This window comes from Manis javanica, chromosome 5, assembly GCF_040802235.1.
Source record: "Manis javanica isolate MJ-LG chromosome 5, MJ_LKY, whole genome shotgun sequence".
In the NCBI taxonomy this organism is placed as follows: domain Eukaryota; kingdom Metazoa; phylum Chordata; class Mammalia; order Pholidota; family Manidae; genus Manis; species Manis javanica.
Genome location: NC_133160.1, coordinates 94,406,252 through 94,434,106, shown reverse-complemented (window position 1 = coordinate 94,434,106; position 27,855 = coordinate 94,406,252).

Genomic DNA, 27,855 nt, shown 5'->3' with positions numbered 1-27,855 from the left:
ACTCCTCAAAGAAACCCCATATCCATTAGCAGTCACTCTCTATACCTCTTCAGAGCCTCTATCCCTATGTGATCACTAAATTGTATTCTGTGTGGACTTGCTTTTACTCATCATTATGCCTCTGAAACTTATCCATGTTGATGTAAGTAACACTAATTTATTTTCATTGCTGATTTTCTTCTTGTCAGCTTAATCTATTAGCCACTGGGAGAGATGTTTAAAAATCTCTACCTATAATGGCTGATTTTTCAGTTTGAAGGCACATTATTAAGGTTATACACATTCAGAATGATTAGATTCCTGGGGATTTGAAACTTTTATTATCATATAGTGATCAATATGTCTTGAACTATTCTTTGCCTGGAATCCTCTTTTACTTGATATTAATAGAGCTATACCAATCAACTTCTGTCTGACTAGTGTTGGCATGTGTATCTTTTTCTATACTTCTACTTGTGATTCAGGTGTCTCTTATAAAGAACATATTGACTGATATTTATCAGATTTAGAAAACATATTTTTCTTTTTAGGGAATTTAATAGTAGAGATTTAATCAATTTATAGGTATATACTTACAGGTGTGTGAGTATTTACATATATTTATGTTCAGTGTTCCAGTCTAGCCTATGTTGGCTTAAGTGGTCAATAGGCAACATAATAAAAATGCTTTATTCTTTTGGGTGGTTAATGTACTAGCTTTTGCTGGGAATATTTTTATATCTCAGTAAAGCATGTGTCTAATCAAGGGAGAGCTAATGGTATTAGTTTAGTAAAGTCATTTTCCAATTTAATGTCAAAATGGAAGTCCTAAATATAAATGTTTCACAAACTGGAAGCAACACAATTTCTAGTGCTTTCCTATAAACCTTGAAACAGTACAATGAAACAAATTGAAGCTGTCTAGGCAACATTTTAGAGGCAAAATGTGTGGGTGCTGGAAGCCAAGTGTATGTATTTACAATATAAACAAGTATGTTTGACTCTAAATGCTATTTTAAGAGATTGTTTCCTGACTTCTAAGCAAAGCTCAGTTTGTGTAAACAAAAATGGAAGTTTCAGAAAACAAGCTGGAATATACACTCTTGAATAGACTTCATTAAGAATCATATTCCAAGGAATTTGAGTCCAAATTGCTTCACTGAAGAACAATTACTACCAGGTGAGAAAATCTTCTAGAGTCAGACCTGGGTTATGGGCCCCGAGCCATCTTTTATGGCTCTCTGGGCATTGCTGGCTTTTTCACATCTGTAAAATGGGGGCTATAATTATGCTTATCTCATCAATTTTACATTTTTTAGGAAGAGTTGTCTTTGTTGTATTTTCAAAAATATATGTGGTTTTGAGAGGAGATTTCTGCTGCTCTACTCATGCCACCATCTTCCAATTTTACATTTTTATTAAAAAAAATGCTTTCATTATTATTTTGTCACTAAAAATTATTGACTATTAACTCTGAACCAAGCAAGTTGCTAAATACTTGTCTTGAGCTATGGGATTTAATCTCACACAAATGTAAGGGTGTTCACCATTATTACTTCCATTAGTGATATCACCCTCATCAGATGAGGAAACAGCCAGGGTTGGAGTCCTAGTCTATCCATTTCTTGAAAACTATGTGATGCTATCTCAGTACTACACATCCTGGTGTTCTTCCTACTCCCATGACCTCTTTAATTGTATCTCTTCAACTAGCTTTTCTTTAACCTGTTTACCATAGGCATATCCTAAAATTCCTGTCCTTAATCCTTTTTCTCTCTACCTATGATCTTATCAATATCTATGTCTTTGGCATTCACCTTTGTTGAATGTTAAATATACATCTCCAGCGTTGAGATTTCTGATTTTTATTTTCATCTACCTATGGAATACGATCACCTTGATGTTTTCACACTTCAACTCTAAACTCATCTTCTTCCCTTATAAAAGTACTCTTTATTCTGGCTGGGATATTGCCATTCTTCCAATTGCTTGAATTTGAAGCTTCAGATTTTTACTTGCTCTTCCTTGAGACTGATGTTCAGCCAGTTGTGAGCCCTTCCAGTTGGCCACCACTGGTATGTCTGTCCTGTACTCCTCCACTTTCAAGTTCTGCATCCATTCTGACTCATAATGTCATTACCTGGGCTATCATCAGGGCTCCTGGCTGATCTTCATCTACCAGTTCTCTTTTTCTAATCTGACTGTTATAAAACCTCCACATGAGGTTATCCTAAAGCCCATCTCTAACCATTCAGATGAAAATAAAACAACAAAACAACCCAGCAAAAACTGCAGGGTCCTCTTAGCTACCAGCTCCAGATCAGTATTTTAAGAGGACTCTTCTAAACTGTCAAGGTCATTAATAATTTGATGCAAACCCACCTTTCTAGGCTAATGTTCCACAAGCTCTGTTTAAAAAGCAGCCTTCTCTGCTGGTAAATGGAACTATTTCCATTTCTTAAACCTATCTTGTTCTTTTAAAAATGTGCTACATGGCTTTCTAATTCTGCTCTCTCTCTGTCCCCCTTTCTCCATTACCTAGTGCCACCCAAATACAATATCTGACACTGTTACCTCTCTTCCAATAGGAATGTATATATCTTTTATGGAATATAGTACAGCATACTTAAGTTTGTTTTGCATGGACATGTCTTATCTACCTACCAAATAGTGATGAGGGCACTTCATGAGGACTGCTATGGAGCAGGCACAGAATCTTCTCAAGAGCTGTGAGTGACAGCATTATTTTCATTTTACAGAAAAAGAGGCCCAGAAAGGTCTAATAACCATTGCTGTAATTGTCCTTTGGCAAAATTCTGGTAAATTTTAATCTCTAGGTCAAGTTCCCATGTCTTAAAAGAAGAATGGTTCCTTAGGTCTAGCTACAACACACTTGTTTCTTATTTAATTTATCACATTTGCAATGCTGAGATTGAGCACTGACTAAAAATGCACCTATTTAACTTTTCTCTAGTTTTCCTCAGCGCTACTAAGGAGTGACTTCTCACCCTTACATATAACAGTTCTAAATTCAATGAGGAAGATATTTACAGTTCTGTAAATACTACTTAGGCATTTTATATTTTGTATCAAAGAGATTTTGCATTGTAGTTCATAACATAGTTTGAGGATTTTAAATACCAACTAGACACATTGAAAAGAGAAATTTCCTGGAAAAAACACCAAGGTTTGAATTCAACATTGAGAAATGTGCAGAACTTGTAGGGACTGCTGTGAAGGCCAGGGTGTTATTTGGTGACAGAACATGGGATTTGGCTTATTTATATGTTGGCTACAAGAAAAAGGATGGAAGGACATTTGAATAAGAGAAGGAAGGATGGCTCTGTACTTTGTTCCCTTTATATTACACTTACATGATTACCTGGGTCATTAGTCAGTGAGTAGGTATCAAAATAGATACCCCTGGGAAAGAGCAATTTCTATGTATTTTGGTAAATTGTGAAGCATGGAAGTAATTGTTGCAATAGTGAACATTTTAAAGGTGTATCATGTCAGTGTATTCCATAAAGTAAAGAACAAGAAGATCAGGAAAATTAAGTTTTTGCAACAAACGTTTAGATACTGAACATGGTTTATAAGATTTTTCTCAAATTATTATTGCAATCTTGTTGTGAACATACCAATGATAAATAAATTATACAAATCACTTTGATATTCACATCGAGATTGTTTCTCTGGTATTTTTGAAATTTAAATGTCAACAGTTATGGTGGTTTTAAGCAGACATGGCTGCTGGTGCTGGCATGGAAATGCTAATTCAAGTCTCATCATTGTAAAAAGTTTTTTGTTCCTCCCATCATTTAGGGAAAAAAATAAATAAATGATTTAACTTTAACTGCACTTGTTTCTCCAATTATTCTTCATTGTTTCCCCCAAACAGCATAATATATGCCCCAAAACCACAAAATAAAACAAACAAAAAACTGTTTAACTGGCTATTGCTGACATTTTGCCTTTCCTCAGAAAGCAGCCTTGATTAAAAACAACTCAAAGGAATTTTAGATGAGCATTTTGACCTAAAATAAATCTATCATAATAAGTTGGTAACTTTATATTTTATAGTTGGTCCTGAGATGAAAGAGCCAGGACAATATTTGTATCCATTACACATGTATGAAAAAGTATGATGTCAAGCTAATACACAGTCCCTAATCATGTGGCATTTGAACAAGATTACTAATTACTGTGTATTCACGTATGTGGTGAATTAGTTTTAAAATGAGAAAGTCCCACAGGAAGACAAAGACATTTTTTTGATGCTGTCAGCAAGTTAGTTGACAAGCTTATCATGGAAACTCCTCTCATTAGTCCTATTTTTGATCTTTAATTTTTCCCTGAGTTATCCCATTCTTGATGGTGACTTCACCTATCACCTACACACTGTACTTGTAAAATTCCAACTAAGGTTCCAAACCATTTTCTATCCTGAGTCCCAAACCGCCTCATCCAATTACTATATTGTAGTAATTATATAGTGCTGTGTAAAGATTACCCCAAAATTTAATGGCATAAATCAGCAAACATTTATCATCTCACAGTTTCTGTGCATTAGGAATCTGGGCCCAACTCAGCTGGGTCTTCTGGCCCAGGGTCTCACAGGACTGCAATCCAGGTGTAGGCCTTGACTAACGCTCCACTGAAGAAAGATTAGTTTGCAAGAACACTGTCCTGTTTGCAGGATATGCTTTCTTGCAAGCTGATGGCAAGGGGCCTTTCTCAGGTTCTGTCCTGAATAGCCTCTCCACACGGCAGCCCACAACCTGGCAGCTGATTTCCCTCAGAAGGGGAGAGCAAGAGAAGGGCAAGCAGGCAGCCAGTCTTCTTGAAAGCTAATCTTACAGTGGCAACCTATCACGTTTGCCACATTCTCTTCATTAGAAGTGAGTCATTTGGTCCAGTCCTGTCAGGTAGTTGATTATTTAAGGGCATGAATACTAGGAGGTGGTTCATCCAGGACCGTCCAGAGGTAGCTCATCATCTGTACCAAGTAGATGTTTCCTTCCAGTCTATGATAGGCACTTGAAACACATGTCCAGAACTGACTCCATCAGTGTTGCTCCTCCTCTGATCTTTATCTTGAGAACAGGACATGGATCGTTATCTGTCCAGTTTCTGTTTTCTTGTGAGATTTTTTTGTATGCATGTTTGTTCCAGTTTGCTTTTTGTTTCTGTTTTTGTCTGAAGGACTGGTCAATATAAGCTTGAATTACTAGCCAAGTGATTCGGGAGCCCTAGTGCAGGGGGAGGGGAACATAGATGGTCTGGTTGTGTAATTACAGGAGATTTCATGTTCAGTGAGTTTTTGTCTGAAAGATCAAGTATCTCTACTCTTTTGTTGTCTGGCCTGTCCTTTGGTGCAGCCTCCTTCCTGATGGTGCTTCACTCGCACGACAGGGGAAAGGCCACCATCCTTGCGTGTGATGCCCTGCTGTCCCTCTGCTTGGTGAGGTGCTCTAGATCTCGCCTGTCCCGCTGTGCAATTTCAGTGGCGAATAGGAATCAAGAAGAGTACATCCAATTTGTATTAAGACTTCTCTCAACTCCAGCTTTTATATTTTCAAATTATAGAGATCAAAATCAAAATCTCTTTAGTTCTCAAGCAAAAGAGTTTGACATCTTTTGGACCTCAATGTACTTTTTATGATAGTTATTTCTCATTCTTGTTTTTTTTTTGATATAGGTGACATTTTCAAGTGCTGATTCCTATTTTTACATTACATTGATAATTTCCTTTGGGATTTGGAATGTGTTGGAGGTAAGGTGAATTAGAAGCCTGGGTTCAACTGGCTATTCTGCAGTTATTTTTTTTAAATTACTTTCTTTCTTGCCTTGCCAACAAAATTTGATTCTATTATATAATCTATTCTATTATAGGCTTCATAACATCTTGAAATTTTTTCCTGTCAAAAATGATTATCTGCAAGTTCTTCCTTCTCCAACCATTTATTTGTCCTTCCCAAAGAACTCTAGTAGATTAGTGAGAACTAGTGTTACCTTGATCTCAATAGACAGCATTTCTGAAAATAGCATTATGCCTGTAACTTCCTTGCTATGGAGGTAAAGTTAATTGAATTGCATATGATCTGATGCTTTTCCTGGAAACTTTCTGAGAGTTGGGGCACAAGCCTCTGGTCCTCTGGAAGTTGTTACTTGCATGATCAAGACTGTGAACATTAATCATGTTTCATACAATATACACTTAAGGTTTATCTACAATTTTGGTTGAAGATGAAATTTTTATGTTTTTTGTATTTAGTCCTTCAACTAAGGTAAAGCTACCAGAGTCTCTGTCTATTCTCTTTTACTTCTTGTCTTCTGAAAGATTGAGATTGGAATGCTCTTTAAATTCTTTTCAGTAAATACAAAAACAAAGTTTATAGACTCTATTTCCTTGTTATTCTTGAATATAAATTTAGTACCAAAAATAGCTCCAATGATTCCAGCTTCACATTTATTTAGAGAATATTTTTGTCATAACTCATGAACTGTGTTCCACATAGTAAGTAGCAACTAACTGTGCCTAATGTTCAACCTGTACTGTTATTTTATTGTTTGTATAATTTTCTTTAGACAATCACAGCAACTCTTTTAATTTTTCTCCTAATATATGCTTAATTTTTTTGTTTGAATGCTCTTTTCTGAAATTGGGTAAGCGTGCCATGGATATCAGTTACATTAGATTCTTCACTTGCTGCCAACTATTTCAAACATTGATTTTGCTTTTATGCCTCTAGTATATGTCTACAAGCATTTGTCTCCATTTCGTGGTTGGGCATTTCTGCCACTTCCTATACCTGTCAGTTGTCTGAGCCATTTAGTGGATTACTTTGCTGTCTCTGTTTTTTTCTCAAGTACATCATGAACTTGCAACAGACAACCTTTGCAAGGCTAGTGTCAATGTGAGTGTTTTTTTTTTGCTCTTCTGCATCCATCATTCACCATGTTATTACATAAAAATATAAAAATAATTTTGCCAACATTTTATTTTAGTGCCAACAGACCAGTTACATTTTTATTCATACTCTCTGTTTTCTGCTAGTGAGTATTTCTATCTATTGTAGGAGCATTTCTGTGGGTTAGGTCAAACTTCAAATGTGTTTTTAGCACTTCTAGTCAATACCTACTCTATTCCCTGGTCAATTCACTTTCACACTCTCCAAATGGACTTACCTGATGCCTTTGCTTTTTATTTCACTGAGAATATGCAAGCAATGACAAGGAATTTATTTATCTTCTTGCCACCAGATTTACTAGATACATACATATGTATCTGTATATTCTATCTTCTTGTAATGTATCCAATAGTCCTACTTTTATTAAAGTTACTATATGTGTGTATTTGATCCCATTTATTTTCTTCTACTCAAGGACTTTAGCTCCTATGAATATATATCACTTCTTTCCTGCATCATCAATTTTCCTATTAAGGGATTATTACCACTAATATGAAAATATAATGTAATACTTCCCATCCAAAACAAGCAACACATAGATGATGATAGAGAGAAGATTATTTTCATTTTTCATTGTTCACATAGTCATACATATTAAGATTAAGCATATTTCCAACATATATGCATTAACAATGTTACTTATGTAAACTCATGGCACCAGCATTTTTCTATGCACTATAAACACAGATTGTAAATACAGGCCATACTGTTATAAGGTAGATAGCAGATTGACTCAGAACAATTATATGAATTCTTAGATAATCATCAGAAGGAAAATATATTTAAGATTCAGAGAATTCCTTGATTCCTAAATCTGTGACTAGAGTTTGAGAAACATTTGTGTATAAAAAGAGGTAGAGAATTAACTCCAAAAGTTGGAAATAAATCTGCGTTTACTTGCTCTGAGTGTCCTTTGAATGCATCTTTTTCATGGATATAGAGAAAGAGTTCTGCTTGTAGATTTGCATATTCAAGATTTAGTTAAATGTTCTTATACATTTTCATTGTTAATATTCAGATTTAAGGGATCTTTTTATATATCTTTAGGTCATGATTCTCACTAACAAATATAATATCACTCAAATAGAATTGGGCTTTCTGACCATGCAACTAAGTGCAGTGGTTAGTGTGAAATAATAAATAAAGCAGAGAAAACAAAGGTCTAGAGTCAGGGGACTAGGGCATCCAGGCTTTGGGTCCTCCTGTATAGATTGACAGTGTTGGATCAGATGATCCATATGGTCTCTTTTGCTCTGAAATGAAAGGAACTCTTTGGCCAATAATCATGAAAACTAACCTTTTTTGAGCTCTTTCTAGTTACATCTCAAGGCACTATTGTAAGTATTTAGTATGGATGATGTAATTTAATCCTCACAACAACCCTTTGAGTTTTTGTACAGTTATCACAAATAAAGACACTGATGCTTAAAAGGCTGATTAAAGTGCTCAAAGGCTTTCAGTTGGTAAGTGGTGATGATGAGACTTAAACCTGGGTCATCAACACAAAAGCTGGGGATCTCAAACATCTCAAGATTCTCAGAGTGGATATATTTGTAGAACAAGCTGTAATATAAATAGGATGAAATACTGTTTAATAAAGATCTGTGGTGGAGTTAAATTTTGAGATTTTATAAACTTGGTAATTTCCTCACTCACTACCCTTTACTGCTAAGAAGCAAGCCTTGCCTAGGGGCAATGATCGCACAGAATACAAAGAATAATGAACTACATTTTTGCCTTTTGAATATCTAAATTGACTTTTTAAATTCAGAGTGAAGTGAGTGGACATTTGTGACATACAAGAGCCAGAATTTTAGAATTTCAAATGGCCAGGTTCTGAGGAATATTGAAATGAAATTCTTTCTGTCAGCAATGGATTTAAAAGGGCTGATATGGGGAACAAGTCTACCCTGCACTCAGAAGTTAGATCAAGTAGCTTGGACTGGGAAGAAGAATCAGAGGGGAACCAAGAGAACTAGAGGCTGGGAAAAGTGACCTATTCTTTGTCCTAGGTCTGAAAATCTTGGGGGAGGGGCCAATGATAGAAGCCCCAGATAACTCTTCCAAGGAACTAGAGAGCAGTGGACATGTGGTTCCATATTTTTTTGGCTGATACTCTGGGAGTTGACAGCCTCTCAGAAGACTCTCATGGAATGGAAATATCTATGAAATGAGATCTAGAGTGAGTATGCCTCCATATGAGCATGCCTCCAAGAATCAGAGGGTCTAAGACATCAGTGAATTTTCTGAGCCTGTGTCAACATGGAAGAGCACTGCATTTTCTCCTGGTCTGTCACAGAGCATGGCAAAGTTAGGTAAGAGGAACTTTAATTCTGAAGTAGGATCAAGTTCAGGATGAGGAGAATACAGAATGAAAGAGCATCAACAAAAGTGACCAGGAAAGGCAGGGTGATGATAACCAGATGTCGGAAGAAAAGAAATATCAGTCAATATGGAGGAAGTTATAGGATAACAAGTAACAGACTTCCCAATTACCATGTAAGTACCCTAGGAAATTAACTGTGTCCCATGAGAGAGAAGGAGAAGGGGTGTAGAATCTAAAGTGACTCTAACAATATTGAACTGACAGAAAACATTTTAGTGATTGAGTTAAATTTACAGCTTGAGTAATTTGGAAAAAACTGGAATTGATTATATTAAGTTTCCTGTCATGTAGAAGAGGGGCTTGAAATAAAACCCAAGTTCAGTCTGGAAAATAATCCCAGTTAAGTACTTCTTGAATATCTAGATAAGTAGGCTAACAACATCATAGTAAAGAAGCGAGACTACTGAGAAATTAGGGATAATTTATCAGAGGATTTAGATTCTGAGTTTAGCCTTAAAATATGAGTTGCATTATTAGGCTAAAAATATGGGAGAGGCAGGTGTAGAAACTGTATACCAGCTGCAGATAATATGAACAAAAAAGACACATAGTTGTGAAAATTATTCAGAGACCAGTGTGACTTGGGCACAGGGGTTTTGGAGGGAATAGTAGGATATAAAACGAGAAAAGTGATAAGGAGTTAATCATAAATGAAAAAGAACACCATCTTAGAAGTCGGGATGTTTTCATACCTATAGACATAGAGGAGCGGTTGGTTTTGAGCAGGGATAAGGTAGAATTCCTGGCATTTTTATAAGGTACTCTTCTAAGCCCCATGCCTGTTTATTCATCTTTCTACTTGACATGCCCACTTACATGTCTACAGGTGAGTTTAGAGGAAGCCAGTGTAAGGGTAAATTCTTGACTCCCTTCCATATCTTTTCCTCCAGGCATCTCTGTGCAAGTTAATGATACTTCTTGGTGTTCATGCATGTATGTGCTTATACCAGAACACCCTTGTTCCAACTCCCCTTTATATTTAATTTCCCCCCACCCCACCATATTTTGTCAATACTGCTAGTAAAACAAATTTCAAGTATGCCCATTTCTCTTCACCTCCCTTGCCATCACTTCGAGCTTAAATCACCAGTTTCCCTTGTCTGGATCCCTGAAATTGACTCGAATCAATTCATCTTCCATTCTGGCCTCCTCCAATCTGTTCTTCTCATTATAGCAAAAATAATATTTCTAAAACGAAAGTAAGTTCATGATGTGCTTAAAGTCCTTCCATCCATCCTCACTGCCCTTAGAACAAGGTCTCCAATCAACATCATCAACGGATCCTGTATCACCTGCCCCTCGCACGCCTTTCCAGGGGTGTCTCTTGATTCTCCTCACCCTACCCTTTAATCTTCATCCAGAACAGTTCTTTCTTCTAGTTCTTGAAAAGAATGAAACTCTTTTCTTACAACTAACATTTTCATGTCTTCTCCAACTTTCTTTCTAGTAACATAGTACATCCTTTGGTTTCCATTAATGTCATTTCCAGAGAATCCTGCTTCTTTGACTCTCAATATAAATGAAAACTGTGTTTTAACTTTCATCACATCATTCCCCTTTTCACACTGCAGTTTGTAATTACATATTTATTTGCTTGTTTGTTTAATGTTTGGTTCCCCTCCTACACTGTGGGCTCTATAATTATATCCATTGTGTTCTTTGATTAGCCATCAGTTGCTGGCCCAGTGACTTGCAGACAGTGGATTCTTCTTAAATATTTGTTGAATATGTGAATAAAAAAACAACAGTCAGTGATATGAAAGCCAGTTTATTCAGTGTGAGGAAAGAAAAACTTAAAAAACTTAGTCATAAAAACTAATAAGATTTTGAATTTGGTACAGTAGTTAATTATAGAAAAAAAAAGAAATGTATCACTTTCATATCCATAGGTAGGTGGTCCTAGGCTAGTCCACACTCAGCAGTTCTTAGGTGCCATGTATTTTACGGTTCTGCTTTCCTGAGAAAGACAGTATCTGAACCAAGATGGGTGCACAAGTTCTCCCAGCATGTCCACATCCCAGGCAGTAGAGAAAAATGGAGTGGGAGGCAAAGGGCATGCAATCTCTATAAGAAGATTTTTCCAGAGGTTCCATAAAACACTTCTTTTTACATATTTTCAGCCAAATATTAAGTGGTGTTAGCTAATTTTGAAGGGGTTAGGAATATGGTTTCCAAGCTACAACTGGGCTTCTGTTATCAAGAAAGAGGTGAGAATGAGATTGCATGTGGATTTAGCAGTCTTGGCGTATGAAAACAGGAGCTAGAATGGATAGCAACCACCTTTTAGAAGCCCTGAGCACTCAGTTCTCATTAGATGAGCTCTACTATATCTCATTTTATGAGTGAGAAAAATGAGGTCAGCTAGAATGAGTATCTGTACATATACACTTTCCTATTTCTCATCGCCTTGGTAACATAGGGCCTATTACGGTCAGCAGATGCTGTCTCTTATGCTGACATTTTCAACAAATTTCATTTGAACTGAAACTTTCTGAGGAATTCACAGAACATCTTCAAATTGCTTAAGCAGTGTGCACAGTGTAAATATTTAAGACAAATATATCAAAGTATATAAACATCAACTATCTCATCTTCTTGTAGATAAATCCAAATATATCAATGGGGTCAGTGAAAAGTCAGCTATCTTTGTTCAGATGTTGCTTAGCATATCTCCAGATGCAGTGGTAAACATTTTGGGGGTGTGCTTTTCTTTCTGCTAATCCTTTTTATTATTGCATAATGTTTCAAAATTTGGAAATATAATCCTGCAATGGAAAATGTGTCCAATTAAAATTTCATCCAAATAAATGTGTTTTTCTCACAGAACTTTTTAAAATATCAAAAAATATGGAATACTAAATATCAGCTACAAGTTTAATATTTCATTATGCCTTACTTCAATTAAATGACATTGCTCTCATAAAATAACTGTACAATATATAGAGGTCCATGTTCTGATCATGTCCCTTGTTTTTCCTTTAAGATAAATTTAGAACTTTGTTTAGTAATAACTTCTTATCTAAAATATGAGTTTTTGTCAAAATTCTGTCACACTGAAGTGCAGTCATGTATTGATGTAATACCCATTCGCAGTAATAAAGTCATGGTAGCAACAATACACTAAATGATCAGTTATGTAGTATTTGTAGAAGTGCAGGCAGTGGCTGTAGTACTTGACACCATTATCTAATTTAAAATAATTGGTGGTAATTTCCACATTTCACTGATGAGGAAACTATGTTCAAAGACATAAAGTATCACATCTAAGAATATTACGCTCACAGAATAAAGCAAAGTTTGCATGATTCAGGTCCTAGGTTACCCTGTATGCATGTCTGCCTTCTTTCCCCTTAATCTTGATGGACATTTGCCTTGACAGACATTACAGTCATTAAAAAACCCCAAAAGATACAACTAAGGAGAGCTGGCTAATTTGTTTGCTTTTATGGGAGGTGTGGGTCCATAGTTACATTAGTCCTTACAAAAAATTCCTAAGAGGTCCATTGATCCCAGTGGGTTCAAGAATATGCTTCAAAGTGCCCTTGAACATTCTGAAACTTTATTCATTTATTTAGGAGAAGTGCTTACAGCCTTCATTGAATTCTTACAAGAATCTGTGATTTCTAAATATCTAAGACTCTAGAAAAATCATTGAATATCCATGAATCATGAACATGACAAATTAGTAGCAAATGTGTTCATATATTCCTTTGAAATACAGGACTGCTCTTTTTAAGAAGCCAGAGTGGGTGAGTGGGTGATACTTGTTGAAATTATTTTATTTGAAATTATTACATGAGAAAGATGGAGTCAGTATTCACTAGAAGCCTGTTGCTCCATTGGAAAGAGCCCTGGAGTGGGTGGTAAGAACAGAAACAGAGGTGCGGAGATTGAATTCTGTGTGGAATCAGATCCTTTTTCTCTGACGTTGGGGTAAGTTTCTAAAGCCCTTTTCCTCAGTTTGCTCACTAGTTAAATAGATAGTTGGGGTTATGGGTATAAGCCTTGTTTAGCCAACAGGAGCAAATTAGGAAATAGATATGACGAACAAATAAATACAGTTATTATTAACAGTATATTGAATCTCTGAACTTCTCCATTTCATTCCAGAAGTCATAATGACAAAGTAGGCAAGTCACCTCACTGACCTGAGATATCAATTCCTCTTAGGAAAATGAGAATATCCTCTTTCATTCTGCCTCCCAGAAATAGTACTTGGAATAATGACAACAGCAAAGTGATATTCAAAGGTTATTTCTTCATTGAAGCCTGCCTATCTGAAATAACATCAAGTTCATTAATTCACCAATGAACTAGACGCTTAAACTAGAATTGGGATTAGGATACTGAACGAGGTGCACTAATTGAGTAGTCTTAACTAAATAAATAACTTAAATCACTCAGTAGTTTTGCATAATTCAACAGTTCGTTCTTCCCTGGCCATCACCCATCCTTCATTAGCTGATGCTACATATCCTATCCATTTGTTTCTTTGCCCCATAACTGTGGAAAATCTAGTAGCCTAGGGCTTTGTTTTGATATCTGTGGTACCTAGAATAGTGCAGGGAACATATAGTAGGTATTAACAAATATTGTTGTATGAATGTTGGAAAATTTGCATATACAAAATGCTGTGCTACAATTGAGGCAAAAGATATTACCATTAACATGCAGAATACTATTACAATCCCCTGACTCTTTGCTTATTTCTCTATTATTTTTTTCTTGTGATCCTTTCCTTTCTTTCTAGTTGTTGATGAGTTGCTTGCTCCTTAATTTCTTGTTACTTCTACAGCAAATCTCAATCTTCTTCTCTTTTGGACAGTGCCATGTGGCCACTGCAAACATGACCCAAGAGCACAATGGCATGGCGACAGTGGCTAAACTCTGGTTGTCAGTCGTGTGTGAGCATCCTGACTCTGTGTCGTGGGAAAACTGAGTTAAGCTTTTTAAACATTAGTCTTTTCTAATCTGTAAAATGTATTTTTCAATTTAAAATAGAGCAATAGAGAAATAAAATAGTACCTTGACTGGGCAGCAGAGATTCAAAAAATATCTTTCTTAAAAAGGAGGGTTCATAACAATAACTTGGATGACAATTAGCAAAAGGAATGAATTTTAAAGTCGTAACACAGTGTTTGGTAAGATTTGAGATTCCTCAGCACCCTTTGCAATTGAAAAAAGCTGATATATTCATCAGTAACACTAATCAGTGTGTTTGTTCTCACTATTTGGACTTCAACAAATGCCCTACATATAGGTGTTGTGGGGGGAGCATTTGACTGCACTCTGAAGCACATCAGGAGCTCTTATGTGGGCAGACACAGATTGCTGGGGCATATGGTCCTGTGGACGTTAAGTATAGTAGCAGACTAAGAAAGCTTCTCCAAGGTTTCTTCCATCCAAAAACTCCCACTTGGTACATATTCCTCCTTCAAACCACAGCATGTAAGTCGTTTCCTGCTGAGGGCTCTAAGCTTTCTTGATAGGAAGGTAGAATACGAAGATGTGTGGGATAATTCTGGGAGAATATCATGCCACTACAGATGCTAGTCCAGTAAACAACTTTGATGGGGACAGAAAGTCCTGGGCAGTTATGTGCCAAGATGCAGTTAATTTCTGCTTTGAATACTAATTAAACATATTGTATTGAAGTCTTTTGGGATGACAGGTCCCCCCAAATTGTCTGGGGGCATCTGGAATGGTAGAATTAAAAAGTTATTGGATGAGTTACTGATAGTAGAGGAGTCTGTGAATGTGACCTTTCCACCTGAGTTGTGATGAGATGCCCATTTTTTCTTAGAGAATCCACAGATTTTAACAGAACTGATGGCAAAAGTGAATAGTCTTTTTTATTTTTGACCTGTTTTTGATATCTTCATATTTACACATGGGCCCTAATTCAACTGGTCTTAATAGAAAACACATTCAGAAAGCTATGAATTCAAGTTGCTTGCTTGCTTATTCATTTATTTATTTTTTATTTATTTATTTATTTATTATTAAGCTGTGATTGATATACACTCTTATGAAGGCATCACATGAAAAAACAATGTGGTTACTACATTTACCCATATTATCAAGTCCCCACCAATACGGCAATGCAGTCAGTGTCCATCAGTGTAGTAAGATGCCACAGATCCACTATGTGCATTCTCTGTGCTACATTGTTCTCCCTGTGATCCTCCATACCATGTGTACTAAACATAATACCCCCAATCTCCTTCTACCTCCCTCACCACTGGCCCTCCCACACCCCTCCCCTTTGGTAATCACTAATTCCTTCTTGGAGTCTCTGAGTCTGCTGCTATTTTGTTCCTTCAGTTTTGCTTCATTGTTATTCTCCACAAATGAGGGAAGTCATTTGGTATTTGTCTTTCTCCACCTGGCTTATTTCACTGAGCATAATGTCCTCCAGCTCCATCCATATTGTTGCAAATGGTAGGATTTGTTTCTTTCTTATGGCCAAATAGTATTCCATTGTGTATATGTACCACATCATCTTTATCCATTCATCCTCTGATGGACACTTACATTGCTTTCAAATCTTGGCTATTGTAAAATGTGCTGCGGTAAACATAGGGGTGCACATGTTTTTTTGAATCTGAGAAGTTGTATTCTTTGGGTAAATTCCAAGGAGTGGGATTCCCGGGTCAAATGGTATTTCTATTTTTAGTTTTTTGAGGAACCTCCATATTGCATTCCACAATGGTTGAACTAGCTTACATTCCTACCAGCAGTGTAGGAGGGGTCCCCTTTCTCCATATCCTTGCCAGCATTTGTTGTTCTTAGTCTTTCTGATGTGGCCATCCTTACCGGTGTAAGGTGATATCTCATTGTGGTTTTAATTTGTATTTCCCTGATGATTAGTGATGTGGAGCATCTTTTCATGTGTCTGTTGGCCATCTGAATTTCTTCTTTGGAGAACTCTCTCTTCATATCATCTTCCCATTTGGTAATCAGGTTATTTGCTTTTTGGGTGTTGATGCATGTAAGTTCTTTATATATTTTGGATGTTAACCCCTTGTCAGATAGGTCATTTACAAATACATTCTCCCATACTGGAGGATGCCTTTTTGTTCTGTTGATGGTGTCCTTTCCCGTACAGAAACTTTTTAGTTTGATGTAGTCCCATGAGTTCATTTTTTCTTTTGTTTCCCTTTCTCGAGGAGATGTGTTAAGGAATAAGTTGCTCATGCTTATATTCAGGAGATGTTTGCCTATGTTGTCTTCTAAGAGTTTTATGGTTTCATGACTTACATTCAAGTCTTTAATCCATTTTGAGTTTTCTTCTGTGTATGGGGTTAAACAATAATCCAGTTTCATTCTCTTGCATGTAGCTGTCCAGTTTTGCCAACACCAGCTGTTGAAGAGGCTGTCATTTCCCCATTGTATATCCATGAGTCCTTTATTGTATATTAATTGATCATATATGGTTGGGTTTATATCAGCGCTCTCTAGTCTGTTCCATTGGTCTATGGGTCTGTTCTTGTGCCAGTACCAAATTATCTTGATTACTGTGGCTTTGTAGTAGCGCTTGAAGTTGGGGAGTGTAATGCCCCCAGCTTTATTCTTCCTTCTCAGACTTGCTTTGGCTATTCAAGGTCTTTTGTGGTTCCATATGAATTTTATAATGATTTTCTGTAGTTGGTTGAAGAATACTGTTGGTATTTTGATAGGAATAGCATTGACTCTATAGATTGCTTTAGGCAGGATGGCCATTTTGACAATATTAATTCTTCCTATCCATGAGCATGGGATGAGTTTCCATTTATTTGTATCTTCTTTAATTTCTCTTAAGAGTGTCTTGTATTTTTCAGGGTATAGGTCTTTCACTTCCTTGGTTTGGTTTATTCCTAGGTATTTTATTCTTTTTGATGCAAGTGTGAATGGAATTGTTTTCCTGATTTCTTTCTCTGCTAGTTCATTGTTAGTGTATAGGAATACCACTATGTGGTAATACACAGATGGCTGTGTATTAATTTTGTATCCTACAACTTTGCAGAATTCAGATATTAGATATAGTAGTTTGGAGTGAATTCTTAAGGGTTTTTTATGTACAATATCATGTCATCTGCAAACAGGGACAGTTTAACTTCTTCCTTGGCAATCTGGATGCATTTTATTTCTTTGTGTTGTCTGATTGCTGTGGCTAGGACCTCCAATGCTATGTTGAATAGAAGTGGGGAAAGTGGGCATCCTTGTCTTGTTCCTGATCTTAAAGGAAAAGCTTTCAGCTTCTCGCTGTTACGTTTGATGTTGGCTGTGGGTTTGTCATATATGGTCTTTATTATGTTGAGGTTCTTACCCTCTATACCCATTTTGTTGAGAGTTTTCATCATGAATGGATGTTGAATTTTGTCAAATGCTTTTTCAGCATCTATGGAGATGATCATGCAGGTTTTGTCCTTCTTTTTGTTGATGTCGTGAATGATATTGATGGATTTTCTAATGTTGTACCATCTTTGTGTCCCTGGAATAAATCCTACTTGATCATGATGGATGATCTTACTGATGTATTTTTGAATTCAGTTTGCTAATATTTTGTTGAGTATTTTTGCATCTATATTCATCAGGGATATTGGTCTGTAAATTTCTTTTTTTGTGGTGTCTTTGCCTGATTTTGGTATTAGAGTGATGCTGGCCTCATAGAATGAGTTTGGAAGTATTCCCACTTCTTCTACTCTTTGGAAAACTTTAAGGAGGATAGGTATTAGGTTTTCACTAAATGTTTGATAAAATTCCATGGTGAAGCCACTTGGTACAGGTATTTTGTTCTTAGGTAGTGTTTTGATTACCAGTTCAAAATCGTTCCTGGTAATTGGACTATTCATATTTTCTGTTTCTTCCATGGTCAGCCTTGGAAGGTTGTATTTTTCTAGAAAGTTGTCCATTTCTTCTAGGTTATCCAGTTTGTTAGCGTATAACTTTTCATAGTATTCTCTAATACTTCTTTGTATTTCTATGGTATCTGTAGTGATTTTTCCTTTCTTATTTCTGATTCTGTTTTTTTGTGTAGAGTCCCTTCTTTTATGATAAGTCTGGCTAGGTGTTTATCTATTTTGTTTATTTTCTCGAAGAACCAGCTCTTGCTTTCATTGATTCTTTCTATTGTTTTATTCTTCTCAATTTTATTTATTTCTGCTCTAATCTTTATTATGTTCCTCCTTCTACTGACATTGGGCCTCATTTGTTCTTCTTTTTTGAGTTTCTTTAATTGTGAGTTTAGACTGCTTTTATGGGCTTGTTCTTCTTTCCTGAGGTAGGCCTGTATTGCAATATACTTTCCTCTAAGCATGGCCTTCACTGTGTCCCACAGATTTTTCAGTGTTGAGTTATTGTTGTAATTTGTCTGCATATATAGCTTGATCTCTGTTTTTATTTGGTCATTGATCCATTGGTTATTTAGCAGCATGTTGTGAAGCCTCCATGTGTTTGTGGGATTTTTCATTTTCTTTGAGTAATTTATTTCTAGTTTCATGCCTTTGTGGTCTGAGAAACTGATTGGTACAATTTCAATCTTTTTGAATTTACTGAGGCTCTTTTTGTGGCCTAGTATATGATCTATTCTTGTAAATGTTCATGTACACTTGAGAAGAATGTGTATTCTGCTGCTTTTGGATGTAGAGTTCTGTAGATGACTGTTAGGTCCATCTGTTCTTTCTAATGTGTTGTTCAGTGCCTCTGTCTCCTTATTTTCTGTCTGGTTGATCTGTCCTTTGGAATGAGTGGAGTGTTGAAATCTCCTAGAATGAATGCATTGCATTCTATTTCCCCTTTTAATTCAGTTAGTATTTGTTTCACATATTTAGGTGCTCCTGTTTTGGGAGCATAGTTATTTATATGGCTATATGTTCTTGTTGGATTGACCCCTTTATCATTATGCAATGTCCTTCTTTGTCTCTTGTGACTCTCTTGGTTTTATGTCTATTTTGTCTGATACAAGTACTGCAACTCTGCTTTTTTCTATTAGTTGCATGAAATATCTATTTTCATCTCTTCACTTTTAGTCTATGTATGCCTTTGGGTTTAAAGGGAATCTCTTGTAGGCAGCATATAGATGGGTCTTGTTTTTCTTATCCATTCAGTGACTCTATGTCTTTTGATTGGTGCATTCAGTCTATTTACATTTAGGGTGATTATCGATTGGTATGTACTTATTACCATTGCAGACTTTAGATTCGCGGTTACTAAATTTTCAAGGTTAACTTCCTTACTATCTAAGAGTCTAACTTAACTCACTTGTATGCTCTTACAAACACAATCTAAAGGTTCTTTTCTTTTTCTCTTCCTTTTTCTTCCTCCTCCATTCTTTATGTATTAGATATCATGTAGTATACTCTGTCTATTCCTTGATTGACTTTGGGGATAGTTAATTTAGTTTTGAATTTGCTTAGTAATTAGCTGTTCTACTTTCTTTAGTGTAGTTTCATCACCTCTGGTGACAGTTATTAAACCTTAGGAACACTTCCATCTATAGCAGTCCCTCCGAAGTAGACTGTAGATATGGTTTGTGAGAGGTAAATTCTCTCAGCTTTTGCTTATCTACAAATTGTTTAATCCCTCCTTCAAATTTAAATGATAATCTTAGCAGATAAAGTGATCTTGGTTTCAGGCCCTTCTGCTTCATTGCATTAAATACATCATGCCACTCCTTTCTGATCTGTAAGTTTTCTGCTGAGAAGTCTGATGTTAGCCTGATGGGCTTTCCTTGTATGTGATCTTATTTCTCTTTCTGGCTGCTTTTAATAGTCTGTCCTTATCCTTGATCTTTGCCATTTTAATTACTATATGTCTTGGTGTTGTCTTCCTTGCATCCCTTATGTTGGGAGATCTGTGCATCTCCATGGCCTGAGATACTATCTCCTTCCCCACATTGGGGAAGTTTTCAGCAGTTACCTCCTCAAAGACACTTTCTATCCCTCTCTCTCTCTCTTCTTCTCTGGTATTCCTATAATGCGAATATTGTTCCCTTTGGACTGATCACACAGTTCTTTCAATATTATTTCATTCTTAGAGATCCTTTTTTCTCTCTGTGCCTCAGCTTCTTTGTATTCCTCTTCTGTAGTTTCTATTTCATTTATCGTCTCCTACACCATATCCAATCTGCTTTTAATACCCTCCACTGTGCTCTTCAACGATTGGATATCCAACCAGAATTCATTCCTTAGTGCTTGAATATTTTTCTGTACCTCCATTAGCATGTTAATGATTTTTATTTTGAACTGCCTTTCAGGAAGATTCATGAGGTCCATATCATCTTTCTCAGGGGTTATATTAATTTTACTCTGACCAGGTTCCTTTGGCATTTCATATTTGTGTGTAGTGCCCTCTAGTGTCCAGAAGCTCTACTCTCTGGAGCTACTCAGCCCCTTAGGCAATGTCTAATGGGTCGAAGGGAATTGGGATTGGTGCCTGGGGGAGGAAAGAGCTGTTTCCTGCTTCCCGGCTGCTATGCCTGTCTCCTCTGCATGAACCAGTTGGCCAAGCACACAGGTATAAGTTTTTGTCCCAGAGCAGTTGGATATGGATCCCTGCTTTCCACAAGTGGCTGGAATCTCGGTCTCTCCAGGAATTCTGCCCCTGTTAGCTTTCCAACCCTGTAATCACAAGAGTACAATGAAAGCACCATGACATGTGTGTTTGTGCTCCCAGAGCAGATCTCTGGAGTTAGGTATTTAGCATTTCCAGGCCTCCACTCCCTCCCTGCTCAGTTTCTCTTCCTCCTGCTGGTGAGCTGTGGTGGTGGAAGGGCTTGGGTCCTGCCAGGCCACAGCTTTGGTATGTTACCCTGTTCTGTGAGGTCTGCTCTTTTCTCCAGGTGTATGCAGTCTGGCGCAGTCCTCTTTCCTGTTGCTCTCTCAGGATTAGTTGTATTAATATATTTTCATATTATATGAGGTTTTTGGAGGAAGCCTCTGTCCCACTTCTCATGCCGCCATCTTTAATCCAGTTGCTTGCTTATTAAGGCAAGAAGGACACTGCATCTACCTGCATGCAGGTATGTACTTGCTGAGGGGATTCATCCCAAAATGACAGGAAAGTTGTAAATGGTTTGGATTGCCACAGTTTGGGTTTATGCAATTTTTTGTCACAGAGGTAGTGGAAGAAGACTGCACAGTCTGTTGAAATATGGGAGTACATGGGTTATCATACTTGTCCATATCTCCTCAGCACTCACCATTTATACATACTAATAGATTCTAACTCTGGGCACCTGTGACTCTTCTTTTTTCTCAGCTTTTTGTCAGGAGAACTGTAGATGTGCCTGGTTGTTAACATTTTCAGGAGTAGAACTTGATCAATGATAGGTGAGGTTTGATGTATAACTACTCTGTTGTCCCCTCTCTTTCAGTGGGCTGACTCTGCTGCTTGCTGAATGGAGTCGTCCAGAAGTCCCCACTAGGACAGCTCTAGCCGTGATAGCATTGCACTGTGATAATCTACTCCCTGACCCACTCTATATATACTTCTTTCCTGTTTCACTCCCTCACCCCAGTAGAGTTAAGTTTCCTGGGGTCACTTCCCAAGTAAAACATTTTATGCAAATCATTATCTTCAGCTCTTGTTCTGGAGGGAAAGTAATGGAAGACAAAGTCATGAAGGGATGCAGAAGCATTGTGGTTAGATGGCCAGAAAGTGTGATTTGTGGATAAGGGTAGACCATATTAATCTTCAGTTACTCATTCATTCTCTTATCCCTTCATTTGTCCTGTACTTGGTGACCTCCTGCAGCATGCCCATAACTGAAGCAGGGCTTGCAGTGATAAATACAGTACTCCCCACTATCCACACTTTTGCTTTTGGCAGTCCCAGTTACCCAGGTCAACCAAGGTCTGGGAGTAGATGATCCTCCTTTTGATGATTTGTCAGAAGGTCAGCAGCAGCCTAATGCTACCTCACAATGCCTGTCATTCACCTCATGTCATGTCATTATGTAGGCCTTTCATCACCTCACATTATCATAGGAAGAAGGGCAAGTACAGTATGATAAGATATTTTGAGACAGAGACCATATTCAAAGAACTTTTATTATTAGTAAATTTTCTTATTGTGCTTAATTTAAAAATTAACCTTTATCATCAGTATATATGTGCAAGAAAAATAGAGTATACATAGGGTTTTAGGTATCTGCAGTTTCAGGCATCCACTAGGGGTCTTGGAGCATATCCCCCATGGATAAAGAGGGACTATTGTCATATTTGGCTCCCATTCACAGTTCATGAAATATCAGGGCTTTTAAAGGCTGAGAGAATTTCAGAATTTTTTCTTCCTGTCCTAGGAACTAAACCCTAAATTGGCATGATGGAATAAGGAGGATTTTAATTCTTCATTTTTAAATGATGGAAGTTTTTAAAAATAAGCTCATGGCAGTATTAAAACAGGACCTTGCCTGCATGGACTACCACTTCTGTTTCAAATGCAAAGGGAAATCATTGCCATATGGACTCCCTATACCCCACTCATAAGGGTGTTATTTGTGCATTTTTTTTGGTGGATTCCCTGGATTTAAGGTGCCCCATTAGTTCAAGACACTGTATTCTCAACTTTCACTATATTTTCTTTTTGTTAAAAAATCACCAGTTTTTGTTTAAAATGTGTGTAGGAGGGTTTTAGAAAATGTATTTTATTCCCACTCTCTTGTTCTGTTCCCTCAGTACCATCTGGTACAAGGGAGAGCCTCCCTAATTGACACTAATGACTGTGAGATCCATTGCAAATTACTGAATTTTGCAGATTAGCAAACATGATTAGAAAAACCAAGGAGTCTGCATTGAACTAAAGTACTTTGTTGAGAACTAAGAAAAAAATTTAAACATGTTATTACAGCTTAATCTTTTAATATAAATAGATACTTTATAGGGGTTGACTGTGCCATTAGGGAACACTGGAACATAATGTTCTGTGGAGGAAATTAGTTGCAATTTAAAAAGAAAATGTCCTCATATTTTCTGCTTTCTCTGCATTCTAACACGGTCTTTACTACCCATGAACTAAGACAAAGGTAGAGTCATCTCATAAGAATCTTAGAGGTCATCTAGTACCATTTGTTACCATGCAGAAAACACATGGAGATTATTTGTGTATGTGTATTTCTTTATGTTGTGTCTTATTGCTTTATAATAACACTGCTTATGTTAATGGAAATTTTGTGGTTTGTAAACATTTTAAATGTCAGCTGTTGAGGCTCTTAACATTTATTATTCTCAATTCCCATTCCTGTGTTATCCTTGCTCTTTATCGGGAAACAAAATCTCTCACTTCCTCCTACACACGGTGTAAATTGTTTAATACATGCAACCCATATATGCATACAACTTTGTTAGACTCAGCTGTGTGTGCCTTCTGCATCCTTCAGGAATTCAATCTTCAAGTGGGGTGAAGAAGGAAGAAGGGAGGGAGAGAGAGAATGAATGTAGAGGACACAGTTACAACATTGAAAATTTAGAGCATTTTTCTGCCTTTAAGTATTATGTTATACAATACCTTGTGTTGTAATGTTGTAACAGTATTGTCAGCTTCTTTACAAATAGAAACTATTTTGAGATCAAGTTGAAGTGGAATTTTGAGTTCCAGAGATTGTTGCTCTGATCTAGCTACATTTCCTATCTCAAGGAAACTGGGATGAAAAAGGTCACAGGACCATTTACTTCACCGTGGCCCAAAGCCAGTAAGAGAAGCAAGGAGGTGTCAAGAAGTAAGCCCAGGTACCCTCTTCAACTGGGAACTGCCAAACATCCTGGCTTGCCTGTGAGAAGCAATTAGTGCTTCAGGAATTAGAAGCAGGATAGGTAAAAATGCACATCTGATTGACTAAAGGGTTGAATTAAGAGAAATCATGTCATCTGTTGCTTTAAAACAAATAGGGAGTTATTTCAGCCATTACCTATTTTTTCCAAGTCTAGGTTTCCTTTAATACAAGCTCTTAATCCACATTTTATTCTTTAAAATAATTATCCTTATAATTCAAATTTGAAAGGTATAAAGGCTATTATAAAACTTAACTTTATGCTGGTAAGTTTATGATTCAGTTAACATTAAATTTACTACAAGAAGGAAATTAAAATAGAATGCAAACACGACATAATTTTACTCTTTTTTTCCTTATTGAATCTTTTGTCATCAAGTTCTGCTGAACTTTCTCATTTCTCACTAAACAAGTTGTAGAAGATTAATAGAGATTATCTTAGCCTTGGATATTATGCAGATTTAGCTCTTTCCCCCTTAATTATAATTCTTCACAGTACTTTATCTAATGTTTTATTCCCTTTTCTGCTGTTTTAAACACTCAGTATTTTTGTTTGAAGGCTGTTCTATAGTGAGAATGTCATGAAACTTGAGACTCCTAATGGGTGTTAGATTATGAAATGTTAAGTGACTTAGTGACTGAGTGGATTATGCTTATAATAACTAAAACTTCATAGATCTTGTTGGCAAATGTGTATGCATAGATGTATTAAAATTAACCCAGAGAGAAATTTTGATAAAATGCATTAATTCATTCATGCTCCTTAAAAACAAATCAAATAAAAAACAAAATTGAATCATTTTTTGAGCAGTTAGTATGTATGAAGCTCTGCAACATAGGAGAAACATCAATCTGCACATGAGTGGCTAGAATGATGAATTTTTTCCTTTGGTTTTCTAGCAAAAAATGTATCCACTTCATGGCATCTGGCTTTCTTTCTTTTTTTTTGAGTTTATATCGTTTACCCCACTAAGGACTGGGAAAAACAGAATATAAAAGAGAGGCTAATTGCCTAAGCTTGCATCAGAAATGCTTGACAGCCTGTGGTAGCATTGAACTGAACAGAAAACACACCTAGAGTTGGATGAGATAGCCTTTAAAAGCTATGGTGGATAAGGAGGTGTAGCATATTTTCAAGAAAGAAAAAGCAATCACTGAAAGACCAATCAATAAAAGGAATAAAAAGATATAGTGAATGAAGAGAAGCTCTAATCTTTTGCTAACAAAAATATTCTCTTGATATTAATAGATAAGTTTGTAAAGGAGGGAACCACTGCTGAATTTTGTTTTGGTATTCCTGTCTGTCATTGCTACAGTTGATAAGCAGTCATTTCTAAGAACTTGAGAGTATTTCTCCACAGTCACCACAATGTTTACCCTCAGGGATCTGGGCCCAACAACTCCAGCAACCAAATTGGCTTAAAGACATTTCATCTCAAAAGGTCTCTGTCATGTTCAAAAAAAGCAAATCATCTTTAATCTACTGTTTAAATTGAAAGTGAAAGACAGTAGACATTAACCCGATGTCTCCATTCCAGTCATACTGCACAATTGCATTAAAATGTCCTGGTTACAGTGAGAGTCTATAACAACACTGTGCTGTGGCTTTAAAATATTAATCACTCCCTTTGTAGGCCGGGAGGATAGTATGCAAGGGGAGAAACATTCTAACAGATGTGAGTGGTAATAGAGACAGTCTAGATGAGCCTTGGGAAATGTCCTAAGTGATGGGGAAACTATTGAGACCAGCACAAGTTTATTTATTATATAATCAGATTCCTCTGTTTTATGCAACACAGGTTGCCTTTGTCTCACTCATATTCTCTAATGTCAGTTGTATTTATTCCCATTTCAAAGATAAAGACACAAAGACATACATTTCTTTTTGCTATAACTTATTACATTATTGTTCTTAGTACACTAGAACCACTACTGAAGAGAAGAGGAAATAAGTCACCAAGGAGGATACAGAAATTAATTTCTGATCCAGGCTAACACCTTTGAGCTCTTCCATCTCAGAATTCTGTTTATTCTGCCATGTGCCACTGCTTCTTTCTTTTAATTAACCAACAGTTGTTTTAGAAAGACTGTGTTCCAGGTCAAGATGTTAGCTAGAACAGTATTTCTGAGACCATGTGGATACAAAATCAAGTCATGGTACAACATAAAGCATAGAGTCCTGGGGTATCCAGGGGCAGAGGGCCTAGGCTGTTCATGGGGTGTTGTGGGGTGCAGGATCTGCTTACTAGGTTCTCAGCAGCTTCTAACATCTGCAGTAACAGCCACTTAGACCAGAGCTATATGTTCAGCACCATCCAAGACTCTCAAATCACTCTTTAGACAAAAGTAAATAAAGAGTCCTAAAAGAGGTCCAAGCTTAACAGCAAGTCATCTCAGTTCTTGAGCCTTCTCTATATTTGAGCCCTAGTTTATAATGACCATTCTCCAAACTTCCAGTCACATGTGGTATAGAAGTAAAAACATGAGCTATACTTCCAGTTATTAAGTGGCTGTACTTGACAATTTTCTTCATCTCTCTGAGACGTATTTGTTTTATAGGTAAAAATATATTAAATCCAGTTCACAAGGTTGCTTTGAGGGTTTACTATTACAGTGCTCTGGCACCATCATCTCTATAGATGGAGCTTGCTAAATGTTTGTTCTTTATTGCCTTCTGTTTTTGTTTGCAATAATTGTATCTGAGTCTGAAGGTGTGTACGGTGGTGGCAGAGACTGTTTTCTCTTAGGCAACATCTCCAGTTCTCAGAAAAATGTCTCATCTCCTAACAGCCTCTCCTGGTTCTCAGCGCTCCAGATGCACTGGCCTTCTCTCTTCTCCTGGAATCTTTTGAGCTCCTGGCTACATCATTTTCCAACTGCTCTCTCCTTTCCCGGGATGCTAGTCCCACAGCTTTTCATAGGGCAGCCTCTCTGTCATTTGGGTGCCAGTCTAATGGTCTGCCTCCTTTGTGAAGTCTCCCCAGTTACATTTATATATTAACATTTTCTTTCTAAGTGAGGAGTCTGCTCCAAGCCTAAATCCTCTCTGTGATCTTTCAGGCCTGCTAGACAGTTTCAGACAAGATTTTGCCTGATTGGACTCACAGGGATGAGAAGTGCCCTCTGCCACCACAGCTAGGGTGCTGCAGTTTTATGGAGGAAGTTCCATATAGGTCCCAGCCCCTCCTCACCCCAGCGGGGCCAGTCATGCTCATGCTCTTATACACAAGTCCTCATTCCTAGCCCAGGCTGCTCTATTCGGAGGCCTCCTTACTGGAGACCTCAGCAGAGGCACATGAACTATAACTCAGTCCCCCTCCTAGCCCTTCCACCCCTCCCTCCTTCTAGCTCCTGAATCCATAAAGAGAAAGGAGCCTTCTGCCTGGGGCTCCTCTTCAGAGAGATGATTCTCCCATCTTCACTTTATCCATCTGACCGTCACCCTGTGCTGTTTTGCAGGGAACAAAAAAAGTGCTTTGTTTTGCCTCTATTTTGTGTTGTTCTCTTTGCTGGCACTCCTGAAAGGAAGGGAACACAGCCTTGACTGTCACTGTCAGTTTGGCTCATTGTCCCAGCTGACTACCTTCATGTGAGATGACTTGACACTAAGGGGTTTAAATTATCTTGTTTCCTTATTTATGTAGCTTACTGCTTCCATTTTCTGATTTGAATACAAGCTCCATGATTCTAGAGACCTTGTCTGCTGTTTATTTCTACACCTGCCGTATCCAGAAGCACATCTGATATAGACTAGGTCTTTAATAAAA